We start from the raw sequence: 23,400 nt of genomic DNA, 5'->3' as shown, positions 1-23,400 counted from the left end.
CCCCTTTCTGGGTGTCATAGTTTGCTCATCTGTAGAGTTGATTCTCCCAGTATATGATATATTTGAATTATCAAAATTCCATGATATGTAGGGGAATAAGACAGACAAGAGATCTATTAAGAAGCAGTCCTACAACAAGTCAATCTAGAAATCCTGAGTATCTTTTGGACATGAAAAGCCCAAGGTTATAACCATGCTATTATTATATCCTCATCTGAGCCTCCTAAATGGCATTTGTCTCAATTGAGTCTCCAGATATATTTTCAGTATCTCTGTATATATATAATATATAATTGAGCCCATACAGCAGTTTATTCATGAAATGTCCTTATATGGGTTTACGGGTAGAAAACATTCTAGTCCAGAGCAACTGGAGAAGAAACAGAATGGAAGCATATGACATACCCATGGTTAGTTAGCAAGTTAAGAGAAAGAACACCCTGCTTCTTTAAAAAAAAGTACTATAGAGCACACTAGTTTTAGAGTTGGAAGATGTTAGATTGTAGGACTGCTTTTTACCTTTGGGAGTTACTTAATCTCTTGGTGGCTCAGGCTCCTCATCCGTCAAGATTATCTTCAAACAATGGGATCTAACCCTGCCCACCAAGAGTTAGGCTAAGGTCACTCACATGAGGTAGTATGCTTAAGCATATATTGTAAAGCTCTGTGTAAAATTAAAAATAATTGTTAACAGAAAGAAAACAGAATGGTTATATAGCAGCCAGGAATGAGCAGCCAGAGGGGAAATAAAGGCAGGACCCTCACCATTAAAGTCTAACGAAGAACTTAATATAGGAGGCTGGAAGCAAAGGAAAACATGTCTCACCTGTTGATCCAGCAATTCTGAGCCTGGTCTGATAAGATTGCCAGGCATTCCAAATATCACAAGCAAAACTATGATAGCACAGGAGATGGGGAGCCCATGAAAATCTGCGTGTATCATCTCCACTAGCTGGAAAAAGGAAAACTGTGACACTGTATTCATCCCAAAACCTGGAATGGAAAAAGCGTGGTCTACAGTGCCCAGAGAAAAAGCCCATAAAACAACTTTGGTTAATTGTCTGCCTTCTGTCACATATAACAAATGGAATCTGGAGAAAGATAATGATTCAGGCTAACAGACCTCCACACATACCTACGTCTGGGTGGTCACGAATCTCAGGTCCCTTTCCCAGACAGGCTTAGCACTGGGAACACACATTTTAAGGAACACTACATTTGTTCCTGTGACACATTTGAAAAACTGCTAGTCTTGTGCAGATCAGGATGGACCCACACTTGAGTCTCTCCATTGGTATGTTCAATTGGTCATTGTCTTAGCCCTCTCACTCTGGGAGCTTCTAGTGTATGAATCTAGATAGTGAGGACCTTGCAGGTCAAGGCATCTCAAGCAATTCAACTGTACTTAATTTTGGATTCTATTTTAGTCCTGGATATAAATATTGCAAGGCCACCAAGTTGCCCAAACTAAGATAGAGACACACAAAGAGCACTTCTAAATGTGACCTACTTAAAGTAAGCAGGGTCTTTATTTTTGAAAACCTATGTATCTACGTCGGCTTCTGAACTCAGCTGGGGCAATTTACCCTTCAAAGTATTCAATCAGATTTTCATACCAATTAGGATAATTATCAGCACAGTTTAAACAGGTTTCTTAATTATAGCTACAAGTATCTTTCTCAGAAAACAAGCCCCAGAGCTTTTAACAAAAAGAGCTTTTTGTAAATAGTAGGTAAGCACTAATTTCCATGCCTCACATCAGTGAAAAAATAATATGTCTTCTAACATCCATTTTCAGGTCATAAAGTTTCTAACCCTTTATCCTAGCTGTTAAAACTGTAGGATCAGACTACATTTTTTGGGTGTCTAATATTTGGGTATACATCACTTCACACTGACACTAGCTAGAAAATAACATCTCTGACCATCTCATTAATTAAAAAGTAAATATGAAGCTGTCTTGGATTTCCTTTCATGCTCAGCCTGGAGTGCCTCATTTTACTTCTTGTTAAGGACAGACTTGCCTAAGAAGCAAGGAGGACTTGTGCTGGCCACGCTGTGACTTAACCTCTCTCTGCTTCTGATGTAAAGCACACTCCTCCCTCACTCACTCATGTGTGACATGGATTCACATGTGGGAGGGTGGGCTGGAACAAATGCTTCAAGGAAGAGTTTCAGGTGGCTTAAGTTCAGTAAAAGGCCAGAACACCATTGGGTATAGGCCAAGTGATCTATGTTCTAAGATACACCAACTACACAGGGAAGGAACAATACATAATTCATCACAACCTTTTTTGTTTTAGGTCAAAATACATTTTTTCCATGACTCTCCCCTTTTATTTAGAAATCTAAATGTATGTCAAAGAAAATGTAACCACGCAGCTCAACTATCTCAAATTAATCTTCAGGGGAGTTATATGAATAATAGCATTCAATTTAATTAGCACTTCTCCGTCCATGCAGTGCCTAGAAAGCATCAGAGATGCACAACATAGAAAAGATATCACTTTGTGAACAAATGGCAACAGAGACTTGTCAACTCTATGTCTGTCAAAGTTAATCACTAAAATCAACATATAAATAAAACATTAAAATTTTTTTTCAAAAAAAAATATAGGATGGTAAGAGCTAGAAGGAACCTTAGGAATCAGCAACACATCATTCCTACTTTATAGAGAGGGAACTACAGCCCAAAGAGTTAAAACGATCACAAAGAAATCTGTGATAGTAGAATGCAAGCATTCTAACTTCTAATATGAATTCTACTCTACCTCTTCTCGTTGCTCCTAACAAATGGAAGCTTTTGTGTGTGGGGAGGGAGAGGGGGCAGTAAAATAATCCTCCTTTTCTTCCAAAGCCTTACATGTTTCTATATGTAGTCAAATATAGTAGACAATGGAAACACTTCAGACTTTGGAGTCAAACAGGGCTGGGTGGGATTGCAAGTGTCCTTAGATACCTACCTATTGCATAATCACTAATTAAAATTAATAGGCACTGTAGAAATAGGATAAAGATGGAATCTGAAACTCTAGTATATAAAGAGGACAAATGAATAAGGTAAGACCAGAGGAGGTGATAGTGAACCAGACACAGTACATGTGCATTTTCAGCATGTGTTGTCATGAGGTTATGTCAACCCAGGGCTGCCAGATTGTCTTATTTTACAGGGAACCCAAAAGTCCAAAACATTTTATGAAATCTACGTGTTAAATGGTAGCAACTCATTCAAAATTTTAAAACATCCTGAGAGCCAAAGAAAACATAGGCTATGTTTAGAATGTGAGCTGCCAGTTTGCAATTCCTAAGTGGAGTGTGTCTGGGCAAAGAAAACATAAGGACTGAGGCCAGATCAGAAACAATTCTAGTTTTAAAAGGAGAAGCTGTTGCTTCCATTTAACACAGGACTATCTATGTAACTCAAAATTTCAAAGTTTAAAAGCCCAGATTAATAGAAAATTAGTACTACTACCATTTGATAAATTAATGCCCTAACATACAGTTGTCTAAGGAAATGTGCTTAATGTAGGAGGGGCTAGAAAGATAAGTACGCCATTATCCTTGCCATTTATAAATTTACTCTCTAGTGCAGAGGATAAGAAATTAACAGAAACAGTGAGAATACAGGAAAAATATAAGGTCATTAGAGGGTAGGTATAAGGTTTCAAAAAAAGAAAAATTTCTATTTGGATTGAAAACTCAAAAAAACTTTTGGAAGAGTAAGTGAACTGGGAGGCTGCAGTGACCAAGTTGTTCAGTCAATCAGTAGATGACAAACACCTGTCGAACGTCGCTCAGACACAATTTGGGTGTATGAGTTTCAGTAATGAATAAGGCACTCTGACCTCAAAAAGCTTATACGTTAGTGTGGAGTGACAATATATAGAAAAGAAAACCAAGAAAATGTTATTTCAAGGAATGGTAAATACTAAAGAAAAAGTCATCAAGGGTCAGGGTAGACCACCGTCATTATTTAGAGAGGTGGCATTATTTACTTGTACATCTGAATGGAAACTCAGGGGTCCCGAAAAGCCCAACACACAAGTGGCAATAAGTTGTGCCTGTCTTCTTAAAATTCTCTGTCACCGCTAAAGACAATTTACCTCCTCCACCTCTCTGTTGCTGCCTTTCCATCACACATGCAGTAATGAGATAAAGAGAAACTGGGGCCTATGTGAGGAAAAGGGAAAATATCTCTGGAGAGGTCACATTTAAGTAAGGAAGCCAGGCATGAGTCATTCTGAAGAGTAATCCTCTGCCAAAGGAACAGAGAGAACTAGGCCTGAGACGGGAATGGGCTTGCCATCCTTCAAGAACAGTAAGAAGGCTTCTGTTCCAGGAATAGTGAACAAAATGTAGTCCAGAAAGGCTGAGGTCAGTGAGGTCGGCAGTGGCAAGTAGTGTGGTCTTTTTAGGCTATGGGAGGGAGTTTGATTTTCTTCTGGATGCCAAGTGAAGTCATTGGAAAGTTTCAAACAGGAGAGAAACATGATCTGACCTAGGCCTTAGAAAGGCCAGTTGACTTGGTCTTTGAAAAATGTACAGTGGGAGCAAGGAGTAAGAATGGAGATGGAGTACCATTTGGGAGGCTGTTTCAGCATTTAATACCCTGGCCTGTGCTTCAGTATGTACACCATCCCTCTTGCCAATATACAATGCTTCTTACCTGTTATGCGAAAGAGGTTGTAGCCAGCACCATATCATATCCCATGACTAAGTCAATTCAATGGTCCTTCTGATGGACAGTGCCATGACAATATTAGCCAAAACATATTTTCATATTGATTAGCATCTGATGGCATACCTGTGAATGGTTTTTGATATGCCATGTGACACCCTAACCCATGCTATGAACTTTGGATTTCTTCTTTGTTAATAATATTGCCTAAAATGCATAGCAATTCACAATATACTCCAGTAAGATTTTCACTATGTTTTTTGGTAATGCTGATTACATTTTCCTCCAAGGAACTACCGATATTTAACTTATAAACTGAAAATTGAAGAACCATATTATAGCAAATCTCCCTTCCCCAATAGATGATTATTCAACAGAATAATTTGACTTCAAACATAGCCACTTAAATAATTACAAATATATTCCTGAGACTTAAATTAGCATTAAAACACAAAATAAAACCAATAAATCTGAAAAATCAAGAAACAATAAAAGATTTTTCAGAGTTATATTCTACATCTATCTATCTTCCTATACAGACAAAGAACCGGAGAACCTGAGGGTCAGAGAAAACTTATCCAATATGAAATTTATACCTAAATAGATCAATAATTAAGGACATTGATGCAGTACTCAAAAATCTCCCTCTACTTAAGAAAACACCTTCATAGTTTAATTTTACCAAATTATCAAGGATTGATAATCTCTCCCATATATAAAATGTTCCTGAAGAAAAATTATACAACTTATAAATCAACCTAATCTTGATAATATAACTAGAAGTGAAAGAAAAATGAAATGAATACGTGTGTATAATGTCAAGTAAAATGTTAGAAAATTAGAATCTAAAGTAATTTTTTTAATAAAAATTCATCATTACCATAGGGAATTTATCTAAGAGTGACAGGATAATTTCACATTTGGATATTTATCAACATACTTTATTGCATTAAGGGATTAAAGGGAAAAAAATACATATGGGTTATTTCAGAAAATGCTAAGAGAAAAAAGCATTTGAAAAATTTAACTCCTGTTAAATTTAAGGTACATGATACCTTAAAACTCCTAGAAAACTAGGAACAGAGCAGTATTTCCTAAACTTAATGAAGATTAACTGCTAAAGCCATGTAACAAACATCGTGTATGTGGTGATACTTTAGATATGTTCTCATTACATTCAGGAACATATTAAGGCTGATCTAACTATGAAACATTGTGCTGAAAGACAGAGCCAAAACCAGAAGCAAGACAATGGAAAAGAAATACAAGTATTGGAAAGAATAGGTTTTGTTGCAAGTAACAGAAAATCCAAAGAATCAAGATAGTTGGTTTGTTTTGTTTTTAATTACTCCCTTTTGTAAACATTAGTGCTTGATTCTGAATCATCGGGGATTCCGAATCCTTTCCTTATTGGTTGGCCACCCTCAGCGTGGAGTTTTCACTGCCTGGTCCCAGGTGAATGCTCCAGCACTGTGGCTATCACTTCTGCACTCCACACAAGGAACAGGTGGTAAGATACTTTATTTTCCCTTTAAATACACTCCCCCAAAGTTGCATACATTTTTTTTTGTTTGTTTTGGTTATACCCCATGCCATGGTTAAGATTTAATCTAATGACCACATTAAAATATAAGAGCCAGGGAAATGTAGGCTTTATCCTGTATAACCATATGCTCAGATAAAATTCAGGGCTGTCTCCAAAGGAAAAAAAAGAAAAGTATATTAGATGACAAATACTGATCTCTATGACAGACAGACTTTAAATAATGTCATTATTTAGATTCTTTTCCAAAGAACTTTCCAAAAGAAAGAATTATGAAAATCAGTGAAAGAGTTAGCAAGGTTTCTAGACACAAGATCAATACTCAAAACTCAATAGTGTCAGGAAAAATAAATAGAATGTACCAATGTTAGTTGAAAGTACTCCATTTTTCTTCACAAAGAATTGAGGAAGTTTTGAGGAAATGAGATCTACTGTCTGTATCTGGCAAAGAAAAGAGCCACATCTGGCTCCCATCCTCCTTGCCACATCTGGGCTCCCGGGGCCTGAAGGGACTACTCACAATTAGTGCAGTCATCAAGAGGGCTACCCCCTCAGGGACACGAGGCTTCCCCATCACTAGACGAGAAATAGAAATAGTCTTGGCTGTCAACCAGAAAGGGGAAGAAACTAACCATTGGATCTTTGACTACAATGTTGCTTATGGAAATAAGTACAATAGAGACATGACCAGTAGCCAAGTTCCAGTTTGATTGTGCTAAGGGTAGCCCCCTAACGATCACCTTGGAGAAGCTGCCTATCCCCCAGTTATGTCCTCATTATTGAATCTACCAACAATGGCTTGTTGGTAATTACATCTTTTGTCACCACAATTTCCAGTTAATCCAAGATATTGAGATACAGAGTGTAGGTTTACTTGCTTTATTTATTACCTATCTATCCCTTTTTATCTTATACCCACTCCTCCTTCTCTACCTTCCCATGTGCAACCATTTATATGAAATATATACATACATATATCTTTTATATGAATATATTTATACAATATATATTGCTATTTTACATGCATGTGTTTTAATGTATGTAAATTGTATTATTAAGAAAATCAGTAGTGTTTATGCGAGAAATATCTGGTTAGGAAAAAGCAAAAATAAAGACATCCCATTTACAAAAGCAACATTTATTTAGTCTATTAAAAATGCTAACAAAAGGGGATAGGATTGAGGGTGGGAGGTGGGGGTGGCTGGGGCGGGGGGAAGTGGCAGTGGGAAAATAGGGACAACTGTACTTGAACAACTACAAAATAAATAAATAAAATGGGGGGAAATTTATGAGACCAATTTGGATAAAAGGGAACTTCTTGAAAGTCACAGAGACCTGGATGACTGAAAAGAACTTAGCATATAAAAGCATCGTCTTTCAAAAATGACCTAAAATTTAGTGCAACTACCAATAAAATTGCAATGACATTTTCATAGAATATACTGATTATAAACTTCATACATAAAGAAAAAATATAGCTAAAACAATTTAAAAAATGAAGAGTACTTGCCTACTAAATGTGAAGCTTTACTAATTAAGATGGTGTAATGTTGATGCCAAAATTGTCAAGTAAATCAGTGGACTAGAAGAGAGAGCCCAGAAACTGACCCATAAATCTAGAACATGATACATTATATGGGGTATGTGAACTGGTGAGGAATATATAGAGTTTGTAATAAATTATGTTAGCAAAAGTAACCCTCCTCCTTTCCATCTATGAGCCTGTCTCTATTTTCCTTGTTAGTTCAGTTTGTTCATTAGATTCCTCATATGAGTGAAATCATACTGTAATTGTCTTTCTCTGACTGGCTTGTTTCACTTAGTGTAATGTTCTCCAGGTCCATACATACTGCCAGAAAGAGTAAAATTTTCTTCTTTTTTACAGCCAAGTATTCCATTGTATTCCATTCCCTAGTATTCCATGGGAGGGAGGTTAGAGTGTGGAGGGACTGAGCAAAAAGGAAAAAGAATTCATGGACATGGACAACAGTGCGGTGAGTGCTGGGGGGAGGGAGACATAAGGGGACTAAATGGTAATGGAAAAAAATACAATAAAAATTAAATTTAAAAAAAAGTAACCCTCCTCAGGAAAAGAAATTTTATTATTTCATAACATAAACAAAAATCAGTCTCAGGTACATTAAATGTCTAAATGTGAAAAGATTCTGAAAATTTGGAAAACATATATGACAGAATTAAGCAGAACACACTAAGAACATTTAACTTTAAATTGTAAATAAACATCTTTAGTTTTAATTGTAAAGTTAAAATATTTTCCAGAGAATGAAAGATTTTTGCAATGTGTTATTCATCAAAGAAGTAATATCCTGACAATACAAGGAACTTCAGCTAATTAACGAGAAAACCAAAAATCAAAAAAATAAACTGGGCAAAATATAAGAACAAGCAGCTTGCAAACCAAAATACTGAAAATACAAATGTGAAAATATGCTAATTCTCTCTTTGTGTCAGAGAAACACAAAATAAAATAACAATGATCTCTTTCTTCCTTCACACTAGCAAAGTTTTTCAATCTAATAAAGTATTGGCAAGGATTTAGGGAAAATGTCACTCTCAGATTTGACCAGAGGGAATAAAAAAAATTGTTAAAGCCATCTTGGGATGCAGTCAGCAGTATCTAGGGAAATGCAAACATACCCCATAACCCACGCCTTAGTGACACCAACCTTGGAAGTATAGCCTCAAGAAACTCTCACAAAAGTCCACACACATGAAAAAAGACTGCTTATTAAAGCAATGCTTTTAATTGGGAGAAAAAAGACTATGAACAACCTTCACGTCTAAAAGTAATACATAAGTATACAAGATAAAATGTTATACAACTATTAAAACAAACTAATCTAGTGTGTACTTATGTAAATTATTTAAAAACAAATATGCATAGTTATATACTATTTATGTATATATAGGATTTAGGTGTATATATGCATTATGTATATGTACAGATGTTATGGATACACATGCGAATGAAAAAATATAAAAGGAAAGGGTACTCCCTAAGTTTCAGACAATAGTTCCTCTGAGATTTGAAAGGGAGAATGAGACTGAGGGGTTGAGGGTAGGATTGAGGTAAACTTTATCTCTATTTATATATATATATGACAAGATCTGCCTGGAAAAAGTCCAGCCATTGGTAATATAACAAGAACAGTTTATCCAACACCAATCTAACCTGACAAACAAGGAGAAAGGACTGGAATGTGTGTGTATGAACAATGACGACTTCATTGTCATTGTGGGCAGTAGATGCCATTGAGGGAGCATGTGTACTGTGTGGCCATCTCATTCAAAATGACTGAGCAAGTAGAGCAATGAATCTGCATCAAATTTTGAGTTAAGCTTGAACATTCCTCCACAGAAACTGTTCAGATGATTCAGAAGTCTGCAGCTATGGGCAGCTGGTGATTGGCAGCTTCATTACAACAATGTACCTGCCCATGCATCACATCTCCTGTGAGGTTTTTGGCAAAACATCAAATCACCCAGGTGATTCAGCCCCCCTACAGCCCCAATTTGGCACCCTGTGACTTCTGGCTTTTCTCAAAACTAAAATCACCATTGAAAGGGAAGAAACTTCAGACCATCAATGAGATTCAGGAAAATACAACGGACAAATGATGGCACTTAGGGGACCTGTGTGAGGTTCCAAGATGCCTACTTTGAAGGGCACGGAGACATCATCATCAGATGTACCATGTTTCTTGTATCTTGTATCTTCTTCAGTAAATGTCTCTATATTTTATATTACATGGCTGGATACCTTCTGGACAGATCTTGTATATGAAAATATGAGGTGATATTAACAGGAATTATTCTAAATGAAAATGTATTTTCACTAGAATCTTCTTTGTATTTACTTTTTTATATCGCAAAAGATAAAGAGACAAGTAACCAGTTAGGTCAATTTTAACAAATTTATTATTTGAGAAGAAACTACTTGTTATATTTCACAAATCATCTTTACCGTTGAGTTCCTAATGCATTGAGACAAAAAAAAATGCAGTACATTATATTTGAAATAATAGAGGGTGAAGGGAATAATATCTTAAAAGTGCAAAAACAAAACAAAACAAAACAGATCCCTTCTCCAGCAATAAAGTCACAACAGATGATAAATAACCAGTGAATGCTCTGATGTTCCCTGGATAGGGTCACACTTGAAGGTCCCTTTCTACTTCTGCTGAACCCATAAAAAGAGGAATCTCAGATCCAATGTGTGCAAACACACTGTGTTTTCCAATGGCATGAACACTGATGCTCTTTTCATGAGACAATGGCCTTGAAGAAACTAGGTAAACATGTGTGAGCATGCAATTAAATAACGCTACTCTCTGTTCCCTAAAGTCAGTCACCAATGTAAGATTCACACAAGCAACAAAGTGATTGATTGTATTCATGGAGTGATTTTACAATGAACCCATACTTGCATATCATCATGAGCAGAAAGAACTTTTTTTTTTTTAGTTCACAAAAATGTATTAAACTGTTTACTTCTGTGTATGCTTCTAAATGCATAGATTATACTTCAATAAGAAGCATTTTAAAATTATCAGTGCTGTAACTCCATTCAAAATCGATAAAATCAGAATTTCTGGAGATGGAGATTTAGGCATTGGTATTTTTTATTATTTTTTTAATTTTAATTTTCTTGTGGCAAAACTAAAAACTTTATTTCTGATTAGAGTAATTTATTCTTCAGACATCTTCCTTAATAGTAGAAAGCACCAGACTGGGTTTGGAAATGAGAAAGTCTTCAGTAGGTGATTTTTCAGCTTCAGCAGATGAGCAACAGAATGGCACAGAACGAATTATATTGCATAATTTTTATTTTGTTTCTTAACAGAAAATCCTAGAGAGGGGTGAGAAACATCCAAAAGTTGTTGCGAACTCCCTCTTCAGTGTGTATTTTTATCCTATTCTCAAGGGTTGTCCTGTCCTCACAGGGCAGCCCTGGAAAAGCTGCCACCATCTTGTGTTCCCATTTTAAAGCCTTGAGGTAATTGACTGCTAGTAATACATGCGGCCCCCTCACTCGCTTTTTCTCCTGAGCTGTTGATCCACACCAAAGATCTGGAGAGAACTGGACGGAAGAAATTAGTCAGAGATGCTTGGACCCCAGTGAGGCAATTTTTATTTTTCAGAGGTGCCAGAGTAGATGAAATTGAAAGTTTGAAAAGTATTCCATCTGAATTTGGCATTGTGGATTGGCTGACAATCTCTTGGACTATTATAATTTATATTGTTATTTTCCCCCTTTCATTGAATTTTTGGGGGTAACATCGGTTAAACAAATTATATAGGTTTCAGGTTTACAGTCTAATTCTATATCATCTGTATATTGTACTGTGTGTTCACTACCACCCAGATCAAGTGTCCTTCCATCACCGCGTATCCTCCCCACACATTTTACAACCCCCACCCCCTTTCCCTCTAGTAATCAACGTGCTGTTGTCCGTGTTTACAGGTTTGTTTGCTTTTCAGGGAGAGCATTCATTTTATTTTTAAATGTCCCAAATTATTCTAACATTCAGCCACTGACCTTGAGAAGTATCTTCAAAAGTTTTCTTTCTTTCCAAAGAGGTAATTACCATGCAGATAACTCAATGTAAACATGCAAGCAAAACTATAGACCCCTAACTGTATACATTCCTCCAAGGAGTTTTATATTTGACCCTTTTTTGGTCATGTGCTTGTGATTTACAATCACCTCATGGTTCAGAAATGACCAGCTGTTTTTGAGAATACTTATATACAAAATGTGATCATGTCTGTGGAGCTGATGTTATTGTAGTATTTATCATTTATATTTCTTTTTTTACTCTTGTCTGTTACAGTTGCCCCAATTTTTCCCCGTTGGCCTCTGCCCAGCCCAACCCCCACTCTCACAGTCAATCCCAACACCCTTGTCCATGTCCACGAGTCATTCATACATGTTCAGGAAGAACATTTTTCTAAAAGAGTGTCCCTCAGAATGCTGGTCTTAAAAAGATGCACCATGGGGGCAGGGAATTGCAGTGGTCAATGAAGTCTGGGAAATGATCATTCTAAAACTGCCTCTTGGATACTTACAATGAGTATTTTAGCATTTTAAGGTTCTAAGACATTGTAAAGATGAGAAACTGTTTATTTTATTTAACTCATGAATCCTCACATTTAAAGAGTGATTTCTTTTTTAGAAGTTAATACGTAGTTCTATGACTGGCATGTGAAACAAGTATACTGTGGACCTCAGTGTGACCAAGGCTGATGTATTTTTGGAGGCATTAATTTGGAATATACACAATAAGCAACACAGGCTAAGCCAGCCATGCTGCCCACGGTGACCAGGACGCGGCAGCCTACCGGGATGGGGCAGGATGGATAGCGAACAGGTTTAAAGTGGCACAAATCAAATTTTTTCCTCTGCCTCTCACAGTCCCCTCTCTGCAAGAGCACAGCTTATCTCAAATTCTTCCCAATATGATTCCCAGACCTCACTGTACCTCGTAAACCTGTCCCCTTAGCTGTTGCCCTGGTGACTGAGTTTTCCAATTTCTTCACGTTCATGTCCAGCAAACTGCAGTGATGCTTCTTGTCAGGGGTGTCCAGACATTTGTCGTCTCTGGGCCACACTAGAAGAAGAAGAAGAGTGGTCTTGGGCCACACATTCAATACACAAACACTAATGAAAACAAAAAAAAGTCTCATCATGTTTTAAGTAAACTGATGATTTTGTGTTGAGCTGCACTCAGCCATGCTGGGCCACGTGTGGGCCCGTGAGCCGCACTTTGGACACCACTGCATCTGCCCAAACCAGCCATTATACTGCCTGGAAATGCTGCTGCTGCTGCCACCAACCTAGTAAACTGACTCTGCTGATGACACCCAGGACTGCCATAGCAAGCCTGCAGAGAGTATCATATGCACAAATGGCCCAGCTGCCAGGCACTGCCAAAGCTACGGCCGTGCCTCTCCCATCGCTAGCACCCAACAGTGCACTCAGCACTCGCAAAACCTCAGTCATGTTTTCTTTTATCCCTGCTACTTACCAGGCCTCAGAGTACCTGGAATACGGCCAGAATATAGTCTGAGGGACAAGCACAGGCTGGCCTCAGAATCAGTATGCGTGTGTCGTATTTCTCTTCCTTGGAAGGTCTCACCAATTTTTGAAGTAAAGCCAAAACCTAGGACAAAATATTCATCCATCTTGTTTATTAGTCACTTTTGGAAGGAACACTATGAAATGGTCCTATAATCGTAAGTAAAAATGTTCGTACAATTTTTCATGTCCTCTTTATATCCTAAAAACCTCCATTTTTTCCCTACTTTCTCTGGAAACAAGAGCAAAGATTATGGAAGTAATAGAAAAATTAGGTGTTTTCTGGATGTGAAAGTGTGTGCTTTATTTAATACAGGCTCTACTTGAACTGTGTAAACTGGTTATTTGAGATGCTGATCAATCCCCCTCAAGCCTGGTCCTCAGCTCCACCTCCTCACAACCTATACTTCCCAGCTCTAAGGCCTCCACAATTTGGTCTCACACTATAACCCGAGCCTTATTTTTCTCTGATACAGAGCCATTGTGTATTTACACATTGAACAACATTTATCAATTGCCCACTCCATGATAATTAGGCACCAGGCTGGTCCAGGAGTGAGTAAGACACAGTTCCTCTTCTCAGTGAGCTTTTATAGAGATTTCTCTTCGGCCACGTAAGTTTCCTTAGGGTTTTAGGAGCACACGGCATTCAATTCTCCCCCTATGCTTTCGTTCATTTTCCTCCCTCCACACGTGATGGCCTTTGTCCTTCTAATTTAAACACTGCTTAAATAAGGTACAGCTACAGTTGCCAGATAAAATGCAGGACACCCTGTCAAATCTGAATCTCGGGTAAGTGACAAAGAAGTTTAGTATAAGTGTATCCCAATTACTGCATTCTGTTTATAATATTGCATGGGATATACTTATTCTAAAAGAATAAGTATGTATGAGGATGGGGCAAGATGCCAAGACAATAAAGATGCTATCCTCATACTCTAAGAATTTATTGTTTCAAGAAATCACACAAGTTAATGGAGAGAAAGATATTTGGAGAAATAAAATAACCTGGATTTAAGTAAGGCTCTTTAAAATGTGAGTTCTGCTCTGGCTGGTGTAGCTCAGTGGATTGTGTGCTGGCCTATGAAGCAGAGTTGCTGGTTTGATTCCCAGTGTGGGCACATGCCTGGGTGTGGACCAAGTCCCCAGTTGGGGTGCACAAGAGGCAGCCACACATTGCTGTTTTTCTCCCTCTCTTTCTCTCTTCCTTCCCCTCTGTCTAAAAATAAATAAATTTTTGAACATTTAAAACTTTTTTAAATAAATAAATAAAATACAATGTGAGTTCTATTGTTTTTAACAAGTCACATCACTGCAGAGTATTTCAGTTTTACCATCTGAAAAACAAGGATGCAAGGCACCCTGGAGCCAGCATCTTTTCTTTTCTCCTCCATGTTCAGTAGCAAAGAAAATTGGTCGCTTCAATTGGGTCATGGTTAAAGCATTTACACCATGGAAGTAGGCACGTGCTAAAAATCAGTTTTATTTTTCTCCAAAAAACCTGGTGCTCCATATTTATTAACATACCACAGGTGGGTAATCAAAATGCTTTTTTATATGCCCTCAGAGGTTGTTGATAAAAATATGTATTGTGTGTATTTTCATTAAATACTTCATATAAACATACATTAATTATAAATTCAGTTACAAATATACATCAACATATAAATATACATAGATATTAGATATTATTACAAGCCAGCAGAGATGTGTGCCACTCCTTCAGCATTTTTAGTGAGAAAAACATCAAAACATTTATATACTTAAATATTTGAGGTTAAATAGAATGAAGGTGAGCAAAGATAACACCCATTTCCATTGGAGCATGAAATAATGAGAATGATAATCCTACAAGAGCCATAAACCTCCGCGGGTCACATTTAAGGAGAGCAATCCCTTCTTTCTTCCAAAAAATTTTCCCCAAGTATGACTATTTAAAAGCTGCCAAATTGACACAATAGGCTTCTTTCCAAGCACTAAGTAAAAATTCATTTCCATGGACAGCTGACAGAATGTTGTAATTACATCTCCTATTGTCTCTGGTCTGGTAAGAAGGAAATGCTTTCCTAATTGTCACTCACTGCAGCTCTGTGGACAAGAGCCACAGCAATTCATGGCATATGCTTATTAACTGGGAAATCCAAATGCCAGGTTCTGCCATCTTTGTAGAGTCTGGAGGGTTTTTGTTGTTACTGTTTTGTTTTGTTTTTTTGCTTTTTGTTTTTAAAATTAGACTGATCTACCCTTTACAGTTCATTGGACTTTTACTTGAAGAATTACTGAGCTATAAGGACATATTTTGAGAACCCACCTGATCCTTTCAAATAATTTCTTCTACATTTTCCATTTGTTGCTTACATTATTAATTATGTTGATACTAATGGAAGGTCATAGAAGCATTATAACATAACTTTTTCTCACTCCCTGAATTATATAAAATAGCCATCAGGTTAAAATAAAACATCTTTTTAACTTACAGTCATAGTTACTGACATAATTTTTGTATTACTTTCTATACTACTTTCAACTCTCTTCAGAAATATTTATGAAACTCAACACTATCCCTGATCATTCCTACAATTTCGACTGCATACTTGCTTCATACTGTGGGGAAAAATATTAATAAAATAAAATACTCAATATATATATTTATGTACCCACTTAATATATGTATTATGTAAAATGATAAAAGGAAAATAAGAAATAGCAGATATTATATATGCTCTATAAAAACTGGTAACTTAAATAATTTATGAAATAAGCAGAGAACACCAAACATCAAATATTAGAGTTATGCCTTATTTTCTCATATCTTTGGATGGTACAGTATTTTACATGAGGTAAAATATTCAGCCATTTAAATCTTTCTCCCTTATGTAAAATTATGTCAATTATATTTTAATGAAATCTTTCTAAAATGCATTCTTTATTTCTCTACCTTTTGTAAATAGAATATGCAATAACAAATCAGCCTTTTTCTTAATGATTCAGGTTTGTCACAATATCAATATTGCATATTTCTATAACAGTGAGATCCTAGAGCCACTTTGAGTTTTGTGTAGCTCAAATTCCTGTATGGTGTAACGTATAAGACTTCTTGAGCTTTTGCACCTGTTTTGATCATCTTTCAATTTATTCCTTTATTTTCAAAATGTCACAAGAAAAAAACACTAAAGTGATTGGAGTGCAAGGAAATTACAGGCCAGTATCCCCAATAAACATAGATGCAAAAATCCTCAACAAAATATAAACAAATCAAATTCAATAATACATGAGAGGTATCATGTACTATGATTAAGTGGGATTTATTCTATGAATGCAAGGATGGTTTAACATTTACAGACCAGTCAATGTTATATACTACATTAACAAAATAAAGTATAAAAATCACATTATCTCATTAAATATAGAAGAAGCATATGACAAAGTTCAGCATTCCTTTATGATAAAAACTCTCAACAAAGCAAGGATAGAGGGAATGTTCCTCATCATACTAAAGGCCATGTATAACAAATATATAGCTGACATCATAATCACTGGGGAAAAACTGAAAGCTTTCCCTCTAAAATCAGGAATGAGACAAGGATGCCCTCTGTCACTGTTTTTATTCAACACAGTACTGAAAGTTTTAGTCTTGGCAAGATAGCAATAAAAACAAGTAAAGATAGAAATAAAGAAGTATGTCACTATTTGCAGATGACAATATTATATATAGAAAATCCTAAAGGTTCCAATGAAACACTGTTAAAACTAATAAATTCAGTGAAGTTGCAGGGTACAAAATCAATATCCAAAAATCTGTTGTGTTTCTATACACTAATAATGACCTATCAGAAAGAGAAATCAAGAAAACAATCAGTATACCATTGAATCAAAAAGAATAAATACCTAGGAATAAATTTAACCAAGGAGGTGAGAGACCTGTATATTCAAACCTATAAGACATTAATAATGAAAGAAATTGAAGAAATTGGACAAGTCAGTGGAAAGATATTCTGTGGTCATGAATTGGATGAATTAATATTGTTAAAATATCCATACTACCCAAAGTAATCTAGAAATTCAATGCAAACCCTACCAAAACTGCAACAGCACTTATCACAGAAATATAACAAAAGATTCTAACATTTTCATGGAAACATTAAAGACCCTGGAATAGCCAAGGCAATTTTCAGAAAGAAGAACAAAGTTAGAGGCAGTACACGCCCTGATTTCAAACTATATTACAAAGCTATATTAGTTAAAACAGTAGGGTATTGGGATAAAAGAAGATACATAGATCAACAGAACAAAATAGAAAGCCCAGAAATAAACCCAAACACATATGGTAATTTAATTTATGACTAAGGAGCCAAAAATACGAGGTCTGTCCAGAAAGTATCCCACCATGCAATATAAAATAGAGACATTTATTGAAGAAGATACCGGATACAAGAAACATTGTACGTAAGACAATGACATCTCAGTCCCCTTCAAAGGTATGATCTTCTTGAGGAAATCTGGTTCATTGGTAGCAGTTTGAGTAAAATCATTAGCAACTGCAGCATGATGTTCCTTCTGCATTGGTAGCGGAAGCCATGGAAAGCATTTTGCCATGATGAGTTTCATGCTAAGACCCTAAATCAAAATGTAGTACTGGAGTTTCTGGAATCCCGAGATCAGCTTCTCGTCCTCACACTGTCATTTGCTGATCTTTGTTGATTGCAGCCCATATACCCTCAACATTCTCAGGCGTTCTGTTTGTTGCAGGCCCTCCAGAATGTGGATCACATTCAACAGATTCTCAACCATCTTTCAAGTGTTTGTGCCACACTTTTATTTGTGCTGCACTCATGATCCCCGAAAGCCTTCTGAATCATTTGAATAGTTTCTGCAGAGGAACGTTCAAGCTTAACACAAAATTTGATGCAGATTCATTGCTCTACTCGCTCAGTCATTTTGAATGTGATGGCCACACAGAACACATGCTCACTCAACAGCATCTATTGCCCCCACTAACTAGTAGAGTGAAGTCATCATTGTTCACACATTCACATTGCAGTCAGCTCTTTTTAGCTGCCAGATTATATCAAAGTCACACAAACTGTTCTCATGACATTAACAATGGCTGGACTTTTTCCGAACAGATCTTGTTTATACGTATATATTTATGGATTAAATTCCATATATAAAAGAGATCATACAGTATTTGTTTTTGCCTGTCATATGTCACTTAGCATAATGTCCTAAAGGGCCATCCATGTTGTCTCAAATGACAAGATTTCATTTTTTTTATGGCTCTGAATAATCTTCCTTTGTATCTCTGTGTGTGGGTGTGTGTGTGTGTGTGTGTGTGTGTGTGTGTGTGTGTGTGTCACAATTTCTTTATCCATTCATTCACTGATGGATACATAGGTTGTTTTCATATCTTGGCTATGGTAATTAATTCTGCAGTGAACATGTGCAGTGCATAGATCACTTCAAATTAGTGGTTTCTTTTTTTATTCAGGTAGATAACCCTGGTAGATACTTCAGGTAGAAGTGGAATTGGTGCATCATATGGTAGTTCTATTTTTAATTTTTTGAGGAACTTCTATAATGTTTTCCATACTGGATGTATCAATTTACATTTTCACCAACAGTGCACAAGGTAACCTTTTTCTCTACATCCTCACCAACATTTTTTATTTCTAGTCTTTTTGATAACAGCAATTCCAATAGGTGTAAGGTGATACGTCATTGTGGTTTTGATTTGCAGTTCCCTAATGATTAATCATGCAGATCATCTATTCATTTCATGTAGTGTTGGTTATCTGTATGTTTTCTTTGGAAAAATGCTTATTCAGATATTTTGCCCTTTTTTTCCCCAAACATTCAGACTTTATCGTGGGGGTTCCCACTTAAGATCTCACCCTCTTAAACAAAAATCTGCCTAGAAAAAAAAGGAATTTATAAACCTTTGTATAATAGCTATATCATGGACCCCCAGGGCAGGAAGAGAGAAATTGCTGGATGGGCCAGAAGGGTGGAGTCTGGGCCCATGCTATCTACATCCACCCTGAATATGAGGGTACGGTGAGATGTTCTAGAATGGACCAGGGAGCCCCATGCTAGGGGGCAAGATGACAGCAGGGTGCTTTCTGGGTAACCATGGCTTCAGTAAGGAACTGATGGCCACACTTGATACCACAGTTGCAGGGCAGCTTGTTTCTAGCATCCTCAGTAGGGAACTTGTAGTCACAGGTGAGCTCCTTACCATGCAGAATCGCACAGGGCAAAGATGACAATGTGCTTCTGGCCCTCCATATGGATGATCTGAGAGGAGCAATTGGGCTCACATGAGGTGTGGATGAAGCAGTCAGGATTGCCATGTACTGCAGTGTCCACCACATCCAAGTCATCCATCTTCTGCTTATTTTGTGGATTGTCTCTTAGTTAGCTATTGAGTTGTGTGAGTTCTTTATATATTGGTTATCATTAGATATATGATTTGCAAATATTCTCTCCCATTCAGTAGATTGCCTTTTCTTTTCGTTGATGGTTTTCTTTACTATGCAAAAGCTTTTTAATTTGATGTAATTCCATTCATTTATTTTTGCTTTTGCTCATTTTGCTTTTGTTGCTAGATTCAAAAAATCATCACCATGACCTATGTTAAAGAGTTTACAGCCTACGTTTTCTTCTAAGGGTTTTATGTTTTTAGGTCTTGTGTTCAAGTTTTTAAGTCACTTTGAGTTCCTTTTTGTATGTGATGTAAGTAAGGATCCAGTTTCATTCTATTGCATGTGGCTGTCCAATTTTCCTATCACCATTTATTGTAGTGACTCCTTTTTGTATTATATACTCGTATACATATACATGAACATATATACCTAAATATAATGAACCTCATAGATACAGAAAACAGATCGGTGGTTGACAGAGGTGGGGTACAAGAAATGGGTGAACTGTTTGTTTTTTGTTTAAATAAGTTGAATAACATGAGAGTATCGAGGAAGGATAAAAAGTAAAATAAAGAACATAGAAGTGAAAAACAATCAGAAGGTCAGAAATTCATATACAACTTGGTAACTTCCCAGAAATAAAATTTCAAATTCATCACTTTCAAGTTACCAAGAATATACAATGGGGAAAGGATAGCCTCTTAAATAAATAATGCTGGGAAAATTGGACACCCAAATAAAAAGAATGCTTTTTTTCATATTTAAAATGAAAGAGTTGAAAGAGATGCTCTCCAAATCTTCTTCCAATTCTAAGAAAAAAATCTTTCAATTCTAAGAGCCTATATCACAGATAGTAAATTTAACATTGACCCAAAAACATGAAGATTGTACCAAAAAAGATGTTACAGATCAGACTCACTATGATTATCAGTGCAAAAATATTAAAAATATGTTAGTCAAGATTACAACAGCACATAAAAATAATACATTGTGCCTAGGTGAACTTACTGTAAGATTCTAGAGAGTCTTTTAATACACTCATATACTATTAGAGTTAAGGAGAAAAATCAAATGATCAACTCAATAGATTCAGAAAAATCATGCAACCAATTTCAAGATGTATTTATTATACTAATACTCAAAAAATATGAGTTGATAGATGTTTCTTTAATGTGATAAAGCAATATCATATTTAAAGGAAAAACATTAGGGGCTTTTCTACTGAAAATAGCAAGAAGTAAAAAAATCCTCTCTTTATCCATAATTGTTTAATACTTTGTTGAAGGTATAAATAATAATAGAAAATAGGAGAAAACAATTGGAAGTATAGGAACTGAAAACAAAGAAGTAATATCTCTTTATTTGCATATTAAAATTATAGATCTGGCAAATCTCCCAAAGCTGATGGAAAATTACCACAAACATAAGAAAATATAGACCATAGATAGAGATAAAAATCAAACACACAAAAATCAATAGCATTCATTTATATACTTGCAACCTAGAAAATATAATAGGAAAAAAAGGTTTTATTTACAAAATCAGGAGAGGAGAGAAAGAGACCAGACCTATGCATAAAATTTAGCAAGAAATGTCTAAAAGCTATAAAGTAAACTATAAAACATTTCTGAAAAATGCAAAACTAGACTTGAACAAGTGGAAATACATACAACATTCTTGTACAGGAAGACCCAACATGATAAAGTGAAAGTTTTCCCTAAGTTGATCTCTGAATAGAATACAATTCCAATAAAAATACCATTTTTCCTGGAGCTCGATAGTTGTTTTTGAAGTGCATGAGGAGGAATAAGAACAAGCAAGATTAGTCAGAATAAGCCTGAAAAAAAACCATGAAGGAGGCCTAGCAAAATCAGATATTAAAATAGAACACAAAGCTTCAATATTTAAATTGGTGTGTTACTGATGTTTGACTAGAAATAGAACAAAATCTAGACACAGATTTAATTGCATATGGTAATTTAGAGTATAAAGAAAAGTGGCCCAAAAAATCAGTAAAAATTATAGACTTTTAAATAAAGTCTGTTGTTATAATTAGAGCTGTAACTATAAAATTTGATCCATTCTTCAACTGTACAACATTCTAAATCTCATCAGAAACTTCAAATATAAAAGATTATAAGAGCACTCAAGAAAGCCTGAGTGAATAGTTTTATTATATGAAGTAATAAAGAGAACATTTCCCCAACTATGACACAATGTCCAGTCATGGGATTAAAAGAGTGATAGATTTCATAGAAATATTCTTATGGCACAAAGTATTCAACAAAGTAAGCCTGTTAAAAAGAAAAATTATATACTGGAAAAATACACTTGCAAATTATATCTTAAAAGTTTAGTCTCCTAATTGGAGAGAAAGCCTCTATATAATAAAAAAAAAGAAAAAAAATCAACCTTAAAGGAAAAAAATAAAGGGCTAGAGATAGGAAAAGACAGTTCACCCAAAGAGAAATTTTCATGGTTTTTACTCATTTGAAAAGATAATCTCTCATAATAAGAATAAAATTTTAAAATTCAATGAGATACAATTTCAGAAAAAATTCAAAACTTGACAATGGTGCTCACTTCGGCAACACATATACTAAAGCTGGAACGATACAGAGATTAGTATGGCCCCTGCGCAAGGATGACATGCAAATTCATGAAGCATTCCATATTTTTTAAGAAGCTTCTGCATGGCTAAAGAAAACATCAGCAAAATGAAAAGGGAGCCAACCCTATGGGAAAATATATTTGCTAATGATACATCAGATAGAGGTGTGATCTCCAAGATATGTAAAGAACCCAGTCTACTCTACTCCAAGAAGACAAATGATCCAATCAAAAAATGGGCAAAGGACCTGGGCAGACGCTTTTCCAAGGAGATACAGAGGGCCCAGAGATATTTGAAAGGATGCTTGGCATCACTAGCCTTCAGAGGAATGCAGATCAAAACCACCATGAGGTACCACCTCACACCGGTCTGAATGGCCATCATAAACAGATCAACAAACAACAGGTGCTGGCGAGGCTGTGGAGAAAAGGGAACACTAGTACACTGCTGGTGGGAATGCAGACTGTTGCAGCCATTGTGGAAAGCAGTACGGAATTTCCTCAAAGAGCTGAAAATGGAACTGCCTTTTGATCCAGCGATTCCCCTGCTGGGACTATACCCTGAGAACACCAAAACGCCAATACAAAAGAACCTATGCACCCCAATGTTCATAGCAGCACAATTTACAATAGCCAAGTGTTGGAAGCAACCTAAATGCTCATCAGTAGAGGACTGGATCAAAAAACTATGGTACATTTACACAATGGAATACTACGCAGCAGAAAGAAAACAAGAACTACTAAACTTTGCAACAGCATGGATGGAACTGGAGAGCATTATGTGAAGCGAAATAAGCCAGGGGGCAAAAGACAAATACCATGTGATCTCACCTATAAGTGGAACCTAACCAACCATACAAAGATGCAAGGAAAATAAGACCAGCAACACCGAAAGGAAAAGAAACCAACAGAGACAAGAGGGAAGGAGGGAGGGGTGGGCAAGGGAAAAGGAAGGGAAGGGGAAAGTCAAGGAACATACAGCAAGGCCTCATGGACAAAGCCAAAGTGGAGAAGAGCTGAGGGAGGGAGAAGGGGGAGAGGGGCAGGG

The 23,400-nt window shown here is 36.2% G+C and overlaps 1 non-coding gene across 1 annotated transcript; it reads left to right on the top strand.

The window, feature by feature from the left end:
• Nucleotides 1-22,317: 22,317 nt before the first annotated feature.
• Nucleotides 22,318-22,421, top strand: LOC129061993 (U6 spliceosomal RNA). Its single transcript, XR_008528237.1, has one exon. It is a non-coding gene; the product is annotated as a U6 spliceosomal RNA (small nuclear RNA).
• Nucleotides 22,422-23,400: the final 979 nt, after the last annotated feature.

This window comes from Pteronotus mesoamericanus, unplaced genomic scaffold (assembly GCF_021234165.1).
Source record: "Pteronotus mesoamericanus isolate MK-2021 breed Mesoamerican mustached bat unplaced genomic scaffold, CSHL_Meso_final scaffold_651, whole genome shotgun sequence".
In the NCBI taxonomy this organism is placed as follows: domain Eukaryota; kingdom Metazoa; phylum Chordata; class Mammalia; order Chiroptera; family Mormoopidae; genus Pteronotus; species Pteronotus mesoamericanus.
This window is presented reverse-complemented; position numbering and strand designations above follow the sequence as displayed.